Source organism: Neofelis nebulosa, chromosome 13 (assembly GCF_028018385.1).
Source record: "Neofelis nebulosa isolate mNeoNeb1 chromosome 13, mNeoNeb1.pri, whole genome shotgun sequence".
NCBI classification, from domain to species: Eukaryota; Metazoa; Chordata; class Mammalia; order Carnivora; family Felidae; genus Neofelis; species Neofelis nebulosa.
Genome location: NC_080794.1, coordinates 12,815,001 through 12,827,814, shown reverse-complemented (window position 1 = coordinate 12,827,814; position 12,814 = coordinate 12,815,001). Strand labels below are relative to the sequence as shown.

At 53.4% G+C, this 12,814-nt stretch overlaps 1 protein-coding gene across 2 annotated transcripts in view; it reads right to left on the bottom strand.

Annotated features, from left to right (window-relative positions):
* Positions 1-12,814, bottom strand: part of SGMS1 (sphingomyelin synthase 1) — a 282,666-nt gene that overhangs the window by 250,146 nt on the left and 19,706 nt on the right. Inside the window, exon 2 of one of the 2 annotated variants that reach the window (XM_058696322.1) lies at positions 87-181. The exons of the other annotated variant lie outside the window; for it this stretch is intronic. The gene's annotated coding sequence lies outside the window, so the exon portion shown is untranslated. The remainder of the gene's footprint in view (positions 1-86; positions 182-12,814) is intronic. 2 annotated transcript variants of the gene reach the window in all.

The window sequence follows — 12,814 nt, the reverse complement described above, 5'->3', positions numbered from 1 at the left end:
GGAGACACGGGAACTCACAGCACGTTCTTCCCACCGTAGGTTTGAAATTGTTGTAATAAAAAACCTGCACAGAAATCTTCACTCACCTGTCAAGCAGGTGCCGCGGCCCTGCCCCTCATGACAAGCAGATGGCTGAATGTGCCCAGAGACGCGTGCAGGGACTGTGCATGCCGCCCTCGCCCTGCCAAGAACAAGCGAGAACCAGCCGTCACCACCGATTTTTACCAAACGAATGCTGTTTCACTCGAGAAAATGTTCTTCGTGGAGGACAAGCCTCTAGGCTCAAATTTTGCTCTGTTTTTAAGGAAGGAGAAAGGCAGAAAGAGAAAACAGCACTCCCGCCACGTACTGAACCTGGGGGACAACCGTCCGCCTCACCCGCTCCGGGAGCTTCTGGGACCGAGAGATTCCTGATGAAGTTTCTTTAAGTCACATCGGTTTCGGGGCGGTGACGCGTGACGGAGCCCCAACTGCCACCGAGCAGAACACGGGGCCTCCAAAGCCAGAGTCCGGGACCTGGGAGACCTCACGAGGCCCTCACGCACAGCCCAAACCGGCCCCACTGCTGGGCCTCCCGGGGGGCCGCGACCGACCCCACCCTCCACGCGCTCGGCGACAGAACACGCGGCGCCACGGCCTGTAAGTCGCGCTCTGTTCTGGGCCGTCCTGCCGCGGCCTGTGACGAAGGCACAGTTTACCGGCTCCACTCTCCAGAGGCAGCTGACGTCACAGACGACATTCGAGGGGCACGTGCAACCAGAGATGAAACCCTCCTCAGACCTTCTGCCCCCGAGCTCCAGGTGCGTCCCCCCCCCCCCCCGCCACCGGCTCCCCCATGCCCTCCCGAAAACCAACCTCAAGGCCAAACAGCCAAACACGTCCACGCACCATTTTGGCGGGGGGGGGGGGGGGGGGGGGGCGGGGGGGTGCACTGCGGTTTGTTTCCTGACAGTATCTATTAATAGTCACTCTTGGGGCGCCTGGGTGGCTCGGTCGGTTAAGCGTCCGACTTCGGCTCAGGTCACGATCTCACGGTCCGTGAGTTCGAGCCCCGCATCGGGCTCTGTGCTGACAGCTCAGAGCCTGGAGCCTGTTTCAGATTCTGTGTCTCCCTCTCTCTCTGCCCCTCCCCTGTTCATGCTCTGTCTCAAAAATAAATAAACATTAAAAAAAAATTAAAAAAAAAAATAGTCACTCTTAATAGTGCCATTAATGCTCTAATTATGACACCAGTTCCTATACCAGTTCCATCACCACTAATTACACTTCTCTTTTAAACACAATAACCCTAGGGGCCCCTGGGTGGCTCAGTCTGTTGGGCGGCCGACTTCGGCTCGGGTCATGATCTCACGGTCCATGAGTTCGAGCCCCGCGTCGGGCTCTGTGCTGACAGCTCGGAGCCTGGAGCCTGTTTCAGATTCTGTGTCTCCCTCTCTCTCTGACCCTCCCCCGTTCATGCTCTGTCTCTCTCTGTCCCAAAAATAAATAAACGTTAAAAAAAAAAAATGTAAACACAATAACCCTTAGTGTAACTTGGACATTACATGCATTTTTTTCTTTTCCTTCCTTTTTTCTCAGAAGAGCAAGCTGCTGGCCAAGGGAAGTAAAACAAGCATCACACGGCGCCCCTGGTGACTCTCCTCTTGGCCACGACGAAAAGGCAATTATCACTTGGTGTGGAGGGTTTTCTACCCACGTGTTGAACAAGCACGAGGCTGGAGACTACAGCACAACCAGATACCGGCGTCCCAGGCGCCCCGTACAGGAGCCCGAGGAAAGCGAGTCAGGGCCCCGCACCTGCCTTGCAGCCCTGTCTCCACTCGCGAGAACCGCTTCAAGTGGCCTCCTCACACGGGGCCTGGAGCACCTGCTCACGAGGACGCTGTACCCCACGAAGGAGATGGGATGGGGTCTCGATGCCTCATGCAGTGGAGCGCCCGGAACCCAGAAAACTCTCCGGGAAGTTCGGCCAAGAGCTGCCCAAAACCCAAGGAAAAAACCTGATTCTCCTTGGGGAATACCAACTTTACTCGAAGGTAAGCCAACAAATCAGTAACTTAAATCTTGTTCATATTAAAACCAACAGGCACTACGAGAGTGTAATCACTGCGTGAATGTTTAAGCTAAAACTCCTACCCTTACTTATCCAGTTCATCTCCAGCAACACCCTGGCTCGCAGGGGAGGGGAGTGAGGGGCGGGCTCTGCTGTCCCATTAAAGGGGGTCTTGGGAGAACGTGTGAGGGTGGCAGAGACTTTAATGTCACAGTGAACCCAGGACACTGCTGATGGCCCTGAGTCCAGGGAATTCTCTGCAACATCAGGACTCCCAGATTACCACCCAATCGAGGGACAGGAAGACAGACATCTAGACACATGCAATCCCATCTCTACCACACATCTGGGCATCCGTGTGAGCAAGTCCCCTCCTCCCTGCTGGGCACTGCCACCATTGCTCAATGCACGGCACAGACACCTCTCCATCCCCACACCAGTGGAGTGGTGGAGAACACGTTCAGCACCAATAGTCACTGCCATTTAAATGGATGTCCCCACCATTACTAGAGAAAAATAAGCTTACTGATTTGGTTGGTCTCTAAAATCTTTTCACCGTGAACTATATTGACAAGCGTAGAACCACAGTAGCCAGCCTCCAAGAAGGCCCCAAGGGTCCTGTCTCCAGTACTCATGCTCGAGTGTGGTCCCCTCCCATGCAGAGAAGGAAGGGGTTTCCTAGCTCTCTTCCTACTTCCTACTGGCGGGCACATCCCTTCATCCAGTTTGGGGCACTGGAGTCTGGGATGAAAGGCTGGGTCAAGGCCAGCTCACCCTACTCCGTCCCAGGAGGGACGCCCGCTGCCGTGTCCCGAGGGCCCTCGGTGCTCCAAGAGGACCCAGCCTCCCCCAACAGCCCAGCGGCATCACCTCCAGCCCCGTCGAGCTTTCCGAGGGCGCCTGCTTCAGCCGATCCCTTGCCGGCAACCAGATCGGAGACCCCAAGTCAGAACCACCCGGCCACGCTGCTCCCAACACCGTGCCCACACAGAAGCCTTGGGAGGTCATCAACGCTGATCAGTGTCTTAGCTGCTAAGTTCTGGGCTGACCACTACAATAACCTACGTCAGACTAAAGAATACTAGAAACAAACCCCACGTATCTAACGTCGTCGGTGCGGGTTTGGGGGTTTTATGGAAGCGCCGTGTGCCCCTCCCCGGACTCCTTCCCCTCCCCATCCCCACACAGACAACCAAGAGCCCCGATTCTTTGTTCCTCTTTATGGTTTCACCACATGTGTGTTCTCACTATGTTCTTGCATTTCGCCTGCTTTTAAGTCTAATACAGGTGAGACCAAGTTCATGTGTTAAGACTTGCCTCTTCACATTCCAATTCTGAGGTTGTCAACTCCCATGGCCATGGCTGACTTTCACCACTGTGTGTGTGTGTGTGTGTGTGTGTGTGTGTGTGTGTGTGTGTGTATGTGTGTATAGTTCCCACTGTGCGAACTTACCGCTCTATTCCAATGGAGGGTCACCCGGGGACTTGTCGGCTTCTGCTAATATAATGCTATTTACACCCCAGTGCTCGTCCCCTGGTGCGCACCGAGTTTCTCCAGGGTACGGACCTGACTCGAGAGCACGTACGCATGGTCAGCTCTCCTGGGCCGTGCCACACTGCCCGCCACCGCGCCCGTGGACAATGAGCTCTTCAGCCGCCTTTCCAGCCTCTCCCAAATCACAGGCGTGCTTGTTTCGCTAATCACCGGCAAAGCTCTCAACCAACAAAAGGGAAAGCTTTTCGTGTTTGCAGCATCAGTACCGCAAATAAACGGTACTCCGAAGTAGTGACCCAGGTGGCTGGAACATATTAGTCACAGGACAGCGGTGCGGGCTCCCAAAGGACGATGCAACCAGAAGCAGACACTGCCCTTGGGCGGAGGTCAAACTGGATTTCCAGACAGGACATCCACAGACGGCTTTCCTCCAGGTGGACGCACATCTAGGGTCCCACCGTGCTGCCATCATCTCAAAGAGGGAAAAAATTAACTCACACGCAACCCAGCCAAATTCAAGATTACAGCAGGAGAGGGGCGCCTGGGTGGCTCAGTCGGTTAAGTGTCCAACCTCAGCTCAGGTCATGATCTCGAGATTCATGGGTTCGAGCCCCACGTCGGGCCCTGTGCTGAGGCTCAGAGCCTGGAGCCCGCTTCGGATTCTGTGTCTCTCTCTCTCAGATCCTCCCTTGCTCATGCTCTGTCTCTCTCTCTCTCTCTCTCAATAATTAATAATACAACATTTAAAAAAATAAAAACAAGATTACAGCAGGAGACTCCAATCATTTCAATGAAATGGCTTCGTGTTGGGTTTTTAACAGAGAGCTGATTATGTTTCTAGTATTTTCACCTAAGAAATGAGATTGTTACTCCCCATAATTAACACTATGTGTGGTGACTCTACAAAAAAAAAAAAAATATTTAGGTTCTCTTTATATGAAAAGACACCCCTTTTACTTTAGCTAATTCAATTTCTTAGGTGACAACAGTAAATTTTACAATAATTATTTGTATTTCTAATAAAAACAAGCTCTTAAACTTTTCCACTGGCATTAAATACAAAAAAAAGAGAGAGAGAGAGAGAGAGAGAGAGAGAGAGAGACATTCTTTCAATGTGGTCAGGAAGGAGAGCAGAAATGTTCCTGTAAATCTCAAGGAGGCTCACATCATGTCACTGAAAACAATGGCACTAGATGACCAAAATCAGGTCATTTCAACTCAGTCTCTTGACAGTTCTGACCTGTTTTCTTTGTTTACTACTATGAGGTAGAACTATTCATACACCCATTTTACAGACGGAGGAAGCTTCAGGCGCAGAAAGCAGCCAAGTTGAGCATAGTCACGGAGCTGGCGAGTGGGACGCCGAGGGCCCGAATCCAGGCCACTGACTCCGGGATCCATAGACCCAAACGCTACTCTGGGCAGCTTCCTCCGTCCCCGAGACCACCAGAGGCCCTGCCACGGTCACCATCGTAGCAGCGACCTGTGACTTGGCATCTACACAGCGCCCAGCCCTGGCCACGTGCTCTACTGCGTTTCCCTAACCCCCCTCCCCCCCCACCGCCCTGACAGGCACCGCACCCACCGTATGGCTGAGGAAGCTCAGGCTCTGGAGTCTCAGGAACCCCATGGACACACACACAACAAAACAAAGTGGGGGAGACGCCACATGAACCTGGTCTCAGACGTCAAAGTCCGTGCTCCTTCTATAATGGGCCCTCCTGACCAAATAAAAGTACCTGATCCCAGGCCTGGGGCAGGCGGGTGCTGACTGCGTATCCTGGACAGACACGGCACTGGGAGAAGGCGTTTGCCAGGCCTGCACGACGGGAAGACTGAGGCCGAGCATAGAGAGAACCGCGGGGCTCAGCACCACCTCCTTGGGGGTTACGCCGGGCGGCCCACACAGCCTGTCCACACAGCATTCTCGTCTGCAGAATGGGGCTCCTGGACGTCCAAGGGCTGCTGTGAGGGCTACACAGCTACACAGACCCACAGGCACATGAGACGAGGCACAGACGCGGGCGGGACAAGGTGAAAAGTGCCCCAGGATCAGGCCGCAAAGAGCAGGGGGCCCGCAGCACCCCCGCCCTCGCGCCCACACACACAGCCCCGCGTCCCCACCGTGGGTGACCCGATAACTGCCATGAGGCCACTGCTGGGCCACTTTTTCTGCCAACGTCATCATTTCTCTTCCTGGCCCACCCTGAACAGAATACCCTCACCCACCAGACCAACCTTGATGGGCTCGACATCCTCAACGTAAGTGCTGGGGCTGAAATGGATCGAACCAAGCACTGGGCTCGCTTGGCTTTTCTATTCCCGATGGCAGGAAATCTCTGGCACTCGCTTCAAATAGCAACGTGTCTTCCAAGTCTTTCCGGTGTCCTCGCCATCACCCCAAAGTACCCGGCCGTGAAGAAAAACCTCGTAAAATGACTGGCAAGTGACGGATTAAAAACGGCTCGGGCGACACTACGTGCACTGTCGCTCACAGCGTTTCTGCCACACCTGAGATCAGGTCATTTAACGTACGAGGTGGTGTTGACCAGATCTGTACGTTTATAACTACATTAAGAGGTTAAAAAATTAATTGGTTGGGAGGCAGCTGGGTTGTGCCATCGGTTGAGCGTCAGACTTCGGCTCAGGTCATGATCTCGCGGTTCTTGAGTTCAAGCCCCACAGGGTGTCAACACAGAGCCCTCTTCAGATCCTCTGCCCCCCTCTCTCTGCCCCTCCCCTGTTTGCACTCTCCCCCCAAAATAAATATTTAAAAAAATTAATGGGTTGGTTACTTATGCTACTGGATAAATTATAGGAGTAAAGATAGCAAAATGGAAACAAAAAGAAAACACGTGAAAAGTGACTTTAGCTACAGGGCCTCCAGCCTAGCTCCCAGCAAGCTCCACGGTCGCTGGCCCTTTCTCTACCCAGAGCGGACGTAAGGGAGCAGTGGTAACCACATCACTGCAGTCCGTCCGGCAAAATCTTTCTTGGCCACCTGATGCCATCTATGAGTAAGCCACACGGGGCAAACCCAGAAACACGTTCCATGAAAGGAAAAGGCCGCATCGTCTGTCGGTTCTAATACCTGATCTGGAGTGGAGCAGGAGACCCACCGCGGGGCAGTTTTCCAGAGGGAGGCGGCCAGTACAGGCGCAAACAGCCGCATGATGGTAACAAGTGTTAAGACAACAGAAGCAGCCGCTGCTAATGTTTTCTCAGCAAGTGCCAGGGGCCAGGCCTTCTTTTCTTTTTCTTTTTCTCTGATTGTTTTTTTTTTAAGTTTATTTATTTTGAGAGAGAACGACGAGGTGGTGCAAGTGGGGGAGGGGCAGAGAGAGAGGGAGAAGGAGGGGGAGAGTGAGAGAAAGAGAGAGAATCCCAAGTAGGCCCTGTGCTCTCAGTGCAGACCCTGATAAGGGGCTCCAGCTCACGAAACCTGGAGATCATGACCTGAGCCGAAACCAAGATTCGGCTGCTCAACCGACTGAGCCCCCCAGGCGCCTCATCCTGGGCCAGACCTTCTGCTGAGTACGTTCCCCACACTCTTCGTCAAAACCCTCACCCGAGGGGCACCTGGGGGGCTCCGTCGATTAAGCGTCCAACTTTGGCTCAGGTCATGATCTCTCGGTTCGTGAGTTCAAGCCCCGCATCGGGCTCTGTGCTGACAGCTCGCAGCCTGGAGCCTGCTTCAGATTGTGTGCCTCCCTCCCTCTGCCCCTCCCCCACTCACGCTCCATCTCTCAAAAATAAAAAAATAAATGTTAAAAAGTTAAAAAAAAAAAGAAAAAAAAAGACGGCCTCACTCAATAACCATGGGAGAAAATATCATGAGCTAGATCCCCATTTAACAGATGTGAAAACTGACTCAAAGATTAAATGACTTGCCCAAAGTCACAGAACTAGTAGGTGGGTATAATGCCTGGCTCAAAGCACTGGGTAGGCATCCAACAAGTATCTCTTAAGCATGGGGTCTATATTTCTCCTCCATAAAAACAGAAAACCCTACTTATCTCACGAGGATTTTATAAGGATAAAATGAGATTACGTATACAGAGCTCCTAGCTCAGCGCCTTGACCTCTAGAATATGCTGAGGTATAAAAAACCTGGCACAATTGTGACCTGGAATAGGGTGATGATAATGACAATGGGTGTAGCAAACAGTACGACAGACAGAAGATGGACAGATACACCCAACAGGCAGAAGAAAGGCAGATAAGCCATGAAAGCATATCCAACCTCACCGATCGTTAGGGAAATGCACATTCAAATCACAGTGAGATACTACTACATACCTGCCAGAATGACTACATGTTTAAAAGCAGCATGGGGCGCCTGGGTGGCGCAGTCGGTTAAGCGTCCGACTTCAGCCAGGTCACGATCTCGCGGTCCGTGAGTTCGAGCCCCGCGTCGGGCTCTGGGCCGATGGCTCGGAGCCTGGAGCCTGTTTCCCATTCTGTGTCTCCCTCTCTCTCTGCCCCTCCCCCGTTCATGCTCTGTCTCTCTCTGTCCCAAAAACTAAATAAAAAACGTTGAAAAAAAAAAAAAAAAAAAAAAGGCAGCAATATCACGCCGGCCAGGACACTCATGCATTTGCGGTGGCAATGCAACGGGCAAATGGGGGAAGACACGACAGTGGTACGTCCACACAGCAGAACGCTGCTTAGTAATAAAAAAGGGACAGACTGTTGACGCACACATCATGGATGCCTCTCAAATGTACTATGGTAAGGGAAAGAAGTTAGTCTCAAAGAGTATAGTCGACACAATCCCACTTTACAGGGTATTCCAGAAAAGGGAAAACAATAGCAACAAAGAACAGGTCGGCGTTGTTGGGCGTTGTGGATGGGGAGGGTCTGACCACAAAGAGGCAGCACCAGGGAATCTGAGAAGTGATGGATCGTCCCTTACGCTCTTCGTGGTGGTGGTTCCGTGAATCGATGCATGCGTTAAAACTCACAGAACTATATCCTCCAAAAAAGTGATTTTTACTGCTGGTAAACTTTTTAAAAAATTGAATAAAAATTTTTAATCATATAAAAACTTGGTAGGTCTGGGTGAACGGATATTTGACCTCTGCTCTGGGGGTGGAGGGATGTGTGAGGGCCAAGGTTAACAGTAAGGGTACAGGAGAATCAACACAGAGACTCTACAAGGTACAGGGGGTCAAGAACCTTGGTTTCTGGTCTGATTTCATCAAAGGATGATAGCATCAAATGATACAAGCCACATCAACTCCCTGAGCCTCAGTTTACCCAATCCTAAAGCGAGACAACAAAGCAAATGGTCGTGAAGACCCTTTCCCACTACAAACATTCTAAGGTCAGTTTGTCCTCAAGCCACAGAGGCTGGGGAGACAGCAGGCAAATAAGCAGAAATCGCCAGGTATGGAAAACAGCCAGGCTCCCGCACCAATGCCATCGGGGAACAAAATAGGGTGAAAACCACTGATGTGTGTGGACGGCAGAGCGACGGTGGGGAAAGAGCCAGCTGCGGGGGAAAGACGGGAACAGGAGCAGAACACCCCCCTCTCCCACGACAGAAGCCAAGACAAGAGTGGTTTCCCAGGGAGGGGGCAGGGAGGCGGGACTGGGGGACAGAAAGGTGGGACGGCGGGGGTGGGGTCGGGACCGGGGTACAGAGAGGTTGCGGACAGAGAGGCGGGACACGTCAAGGATCAAACGCTGGAGGGTTGAGTCGAGGAGGTGAGGACAATCGAGACCAGACAGGTTCCCCGGCGCCCCGTGCGGTGAGGGGCTGCCCCAGACAAGTCACCAGCCGCAGGGGTGTCTCTAGCTGGTGTCCTGTTTTGCCTTTCCACGTCAGGATATGGAAACACTGCATTCCCAGTGTCAGTCTGGCCGCATCTTTGCTGCTAGGCGCCGAGAATCTAATAATACACGGAGGGAGAGTCTCCCTTCAGGAACCCGCCTCAGAGGCAGCAATTTTCAACATGTAGAAAATCCTGGAAGTTCAGAACATGGCTGCTGAGAGCTGGTGAGCCATCTTCTGGTCCTGAGGAGGTTGACACAGACTCCAGAGTTCTGGAAGGGAAGGAACCGGTTCCCGTCCAAAGGATTCAACGGAACGGAATGAATACGACGGACAATGACTAAGACTGTACCCCTGTCCCCCTGTTCGCTCGCGAGGCAGAGAGCGAGCCTGGGGCCAGAGAGACTCCCGACGTGGCCACTGAACTACGGCTTGCCTCCGCGCGCAGGGCGGGCCCCGGAAGGTGCATCAGCGCCCCAGGGACACCTGCCAGGCTAGGCGCTTGACCAGGTCGGAAGGGAGACTGGGGCAGTGAGTGGCGTTCCTGCCCTGTTCCTACAGGGAAGCCTTCTCTGACGTCACTCCCTCTGCCAGTTCTCCTCGTGGAGCAGGACATGTGGACACAGCCGTCGGACACAAGCCGCTTGTGCCGGCTACGGAAGAGGAGCCACGAGGGCAGGGACCGGGCCCTAAGTCCGTCTCTCCCGCTGCCACCGCCTCCCCTGCTCGGCTCGAAGTTCCCCTTGGCTCCCATCCCAGCTGCCTCTTCCACGTCGACCAAACGCTCCTCCTCCAGCACAGCCGGGCCCCCGAGCAGGCTGGACGGGGCACGGGCACACAGGTGGTCTCGGAAGGATCGAGACACCCTCTCTTACCCGCTGACGTTCTCCTCCTGCTTCCCGAGGGCCGCCCGGGGTCAGACGCCACGCGAGGCGCTAGGAAGGATGAGGGTCAGTTCACAGCCCAGGCTGCGCCCGCGGGCAGCCCGCTCGGTGAGCCCGGGGGAAGGAGCGAGGCCTGGGCGGCCGACGGGGCGCACGCGGGAGACCCCAGAGGAAGGCGAAACAGACGAGGGCAGCGGAAGGCATTTGCGCAGGCACAGAGCCCGGCAGCGAAGAGCCAGCAGGGCAGGGGCAGGGTGGCTGATGGGGACAAGGACAAAGCACAGACACTTGAGGTACACACGCGGCATGCAGGACTTGTCCTGGGGGCACAGGAGCACGCTTGGGCAGGCCACCGTGGGAAGGGTACTGGGCAGCCGTCGGGAGGGAGAGTGGACGGAGGGAGTGGAGGGAGGGCAGAAGCGGACAGCTACAGCCAATCCAGGCAGGACGGGGTGCGCGTGCGAGAGGGAAGACAGACACCACATGACCTTTTTTGGTGACTGGCAGGGCACGGGGGGTAATGGAAAAGGAACTGAGGGTGGTCCCGGGATCCGCCCTGATGACTGAGGAGAGGACGGTCTTTTCACAAGACGCCGGAGGGAGGGCACGTGTGCTGGGCAAGGTGAGCCCGCTGCGCACACGTCTGACCCGCGTGGGCAAGAGAAGCTCTGAAAACAGTGCCATGTCCCGGTGAAAACGCAATTCCACGCTCTCAAGTTCTCGGTAGCCAAAGCAGGAATGGACCTCACATCAGAGAGGGCAGGTGGCTTACTCCGGGCCACACAGCCAGAAAGAGAGGAACTAGACTTGAACCCAGGATGGCCCGCTTCTGAAATGTCAGCTTTTCTTCTAGGATGTTCTAGTGCTACATTCAGGGCCTACTACTGCTCATCTATACACTTAGGTCTGGCTCTTCTCTTGCTGCTCCCTCCTGATGACAGTCCAGGCAACCTTGAACTACCTACTTCTAATCCCAGGGACACCGTCCCCACGGCTGAGCTCCGGCTCGCCTGTCCCGGCCCCATCTCCACTTTGTCTAGTTCATCCCGAAGACCACGTCTATGGCTCTGCACACGCAGTGAGAGGGTCCTGGTTTCCACAGGGGACCCTTTTGAATTCGTCTGCCGCACCCTGTGTCAGGGCATTCAAAGTCCCCTGACGGCAGCCCGTGTTTAGCTCACATTTGCGTCACTGGCTGAACCCAGCCAGGATTCCTTCCCGTCCTCCATGGCTGGCTATCTGTGATGATGTCACCTTAGGGAGAAGTGGGGAGGGGAGGCCACTGGAGAAGAACACACAGTGTTTACGTGGAGCCTGCCACTCCCCAAGAACTGTCCTGGGCACCAGAGAGGACAGCGCAGCCCCGGAACATATGCTCCCATGGAGATGGGACATCTGCTTGAAAAAAAAAAATTCATACATACATACACACACACACACACACACACACACACCCCAAATAGACAAAATATTTGATAAAACTGAGGGCTGGGTATGTATGTTCGTTACCTTATTCTCTACATTTCTCTAAATGTTTAAAATATTTCATAATAAAAACATTCAAAAATGAGAAAGAAAGAAAGAAACGTAAAGCCACCACTCCGGGAGCAAAGACCTGGCTGGTCACTCTCATTGGTTCTCACGGACTCAAGACAGAGAAAATCTTACTGTGATCTACTTTGTTTTTAGCATCGTGCTCCAGCACTGAAAAAGCGACCAGAACAAAAGATGGCAACACACAGATTTAGACGATATGAATGCAATCAAAAAATAGAATGAGGTTTTCAAGTGAGTCAAGACTTCCCTCCTTCTACCACCGTATCCTCTGTAATGCTAAACAATAGAAGAAAATAACACAAAGACATAACCGCTTTCTTTTTTTTTAATAAAGGAAGAGATTTTTTTTTTAAGTAAACTCTACTCCCAGCATGGGGCTCAAATTCATGACCCCAAGATCAAGAGTCACATACTCCACCGACGAAGCCAGCCAGGGGCCCCACAACCACGTGTTTTTGTTTTTGTTTTTGCTTTTTGAGAGAGAGAGAGAATCCCAAGCAAGCTCCACACCATCAACAGAGAGCCCAACGTGGGGCTCGAACCCACAACCATGAAATCATGACCTGAGCTGAAATCACGAGTCGGATGCTCCATGATGGAGCCACACAGGTGCCCCCACAACCACTTCCAAAGGAAGCCCTGGGAACAACCACTCCCATTCACTTTACGCCGAGCGCGCGCTGGGCATTTACGCACAAATGGTTTACAAATCGGTACAACAGGCATTACTGTCCCCATTTTATAGGTGAGGAAATCAACAGTCACACAACACGAGTACCTTGACCAACATCCCCTCGCTGGTGGCCGGCAGTGCAGAAGTGCAGACACCCTCACCCGCCTCGCCAACAATCACAAGCCTTGGTTTTATTTCCGTGGCTGTGACGCGTACCACCCGGCACACCTCGTGTTCCCTCACACACCACCCAGGAACTTCCGCGCTCCGCAAATGAGCGAAGCCGACAAAATCACCGCCGGGCAGTTCCGTAAATTAAGAAACAAAAAAGTCCAAGAAACCACACGGTTAAGATCTACAGTGTCAGAAACAGCAC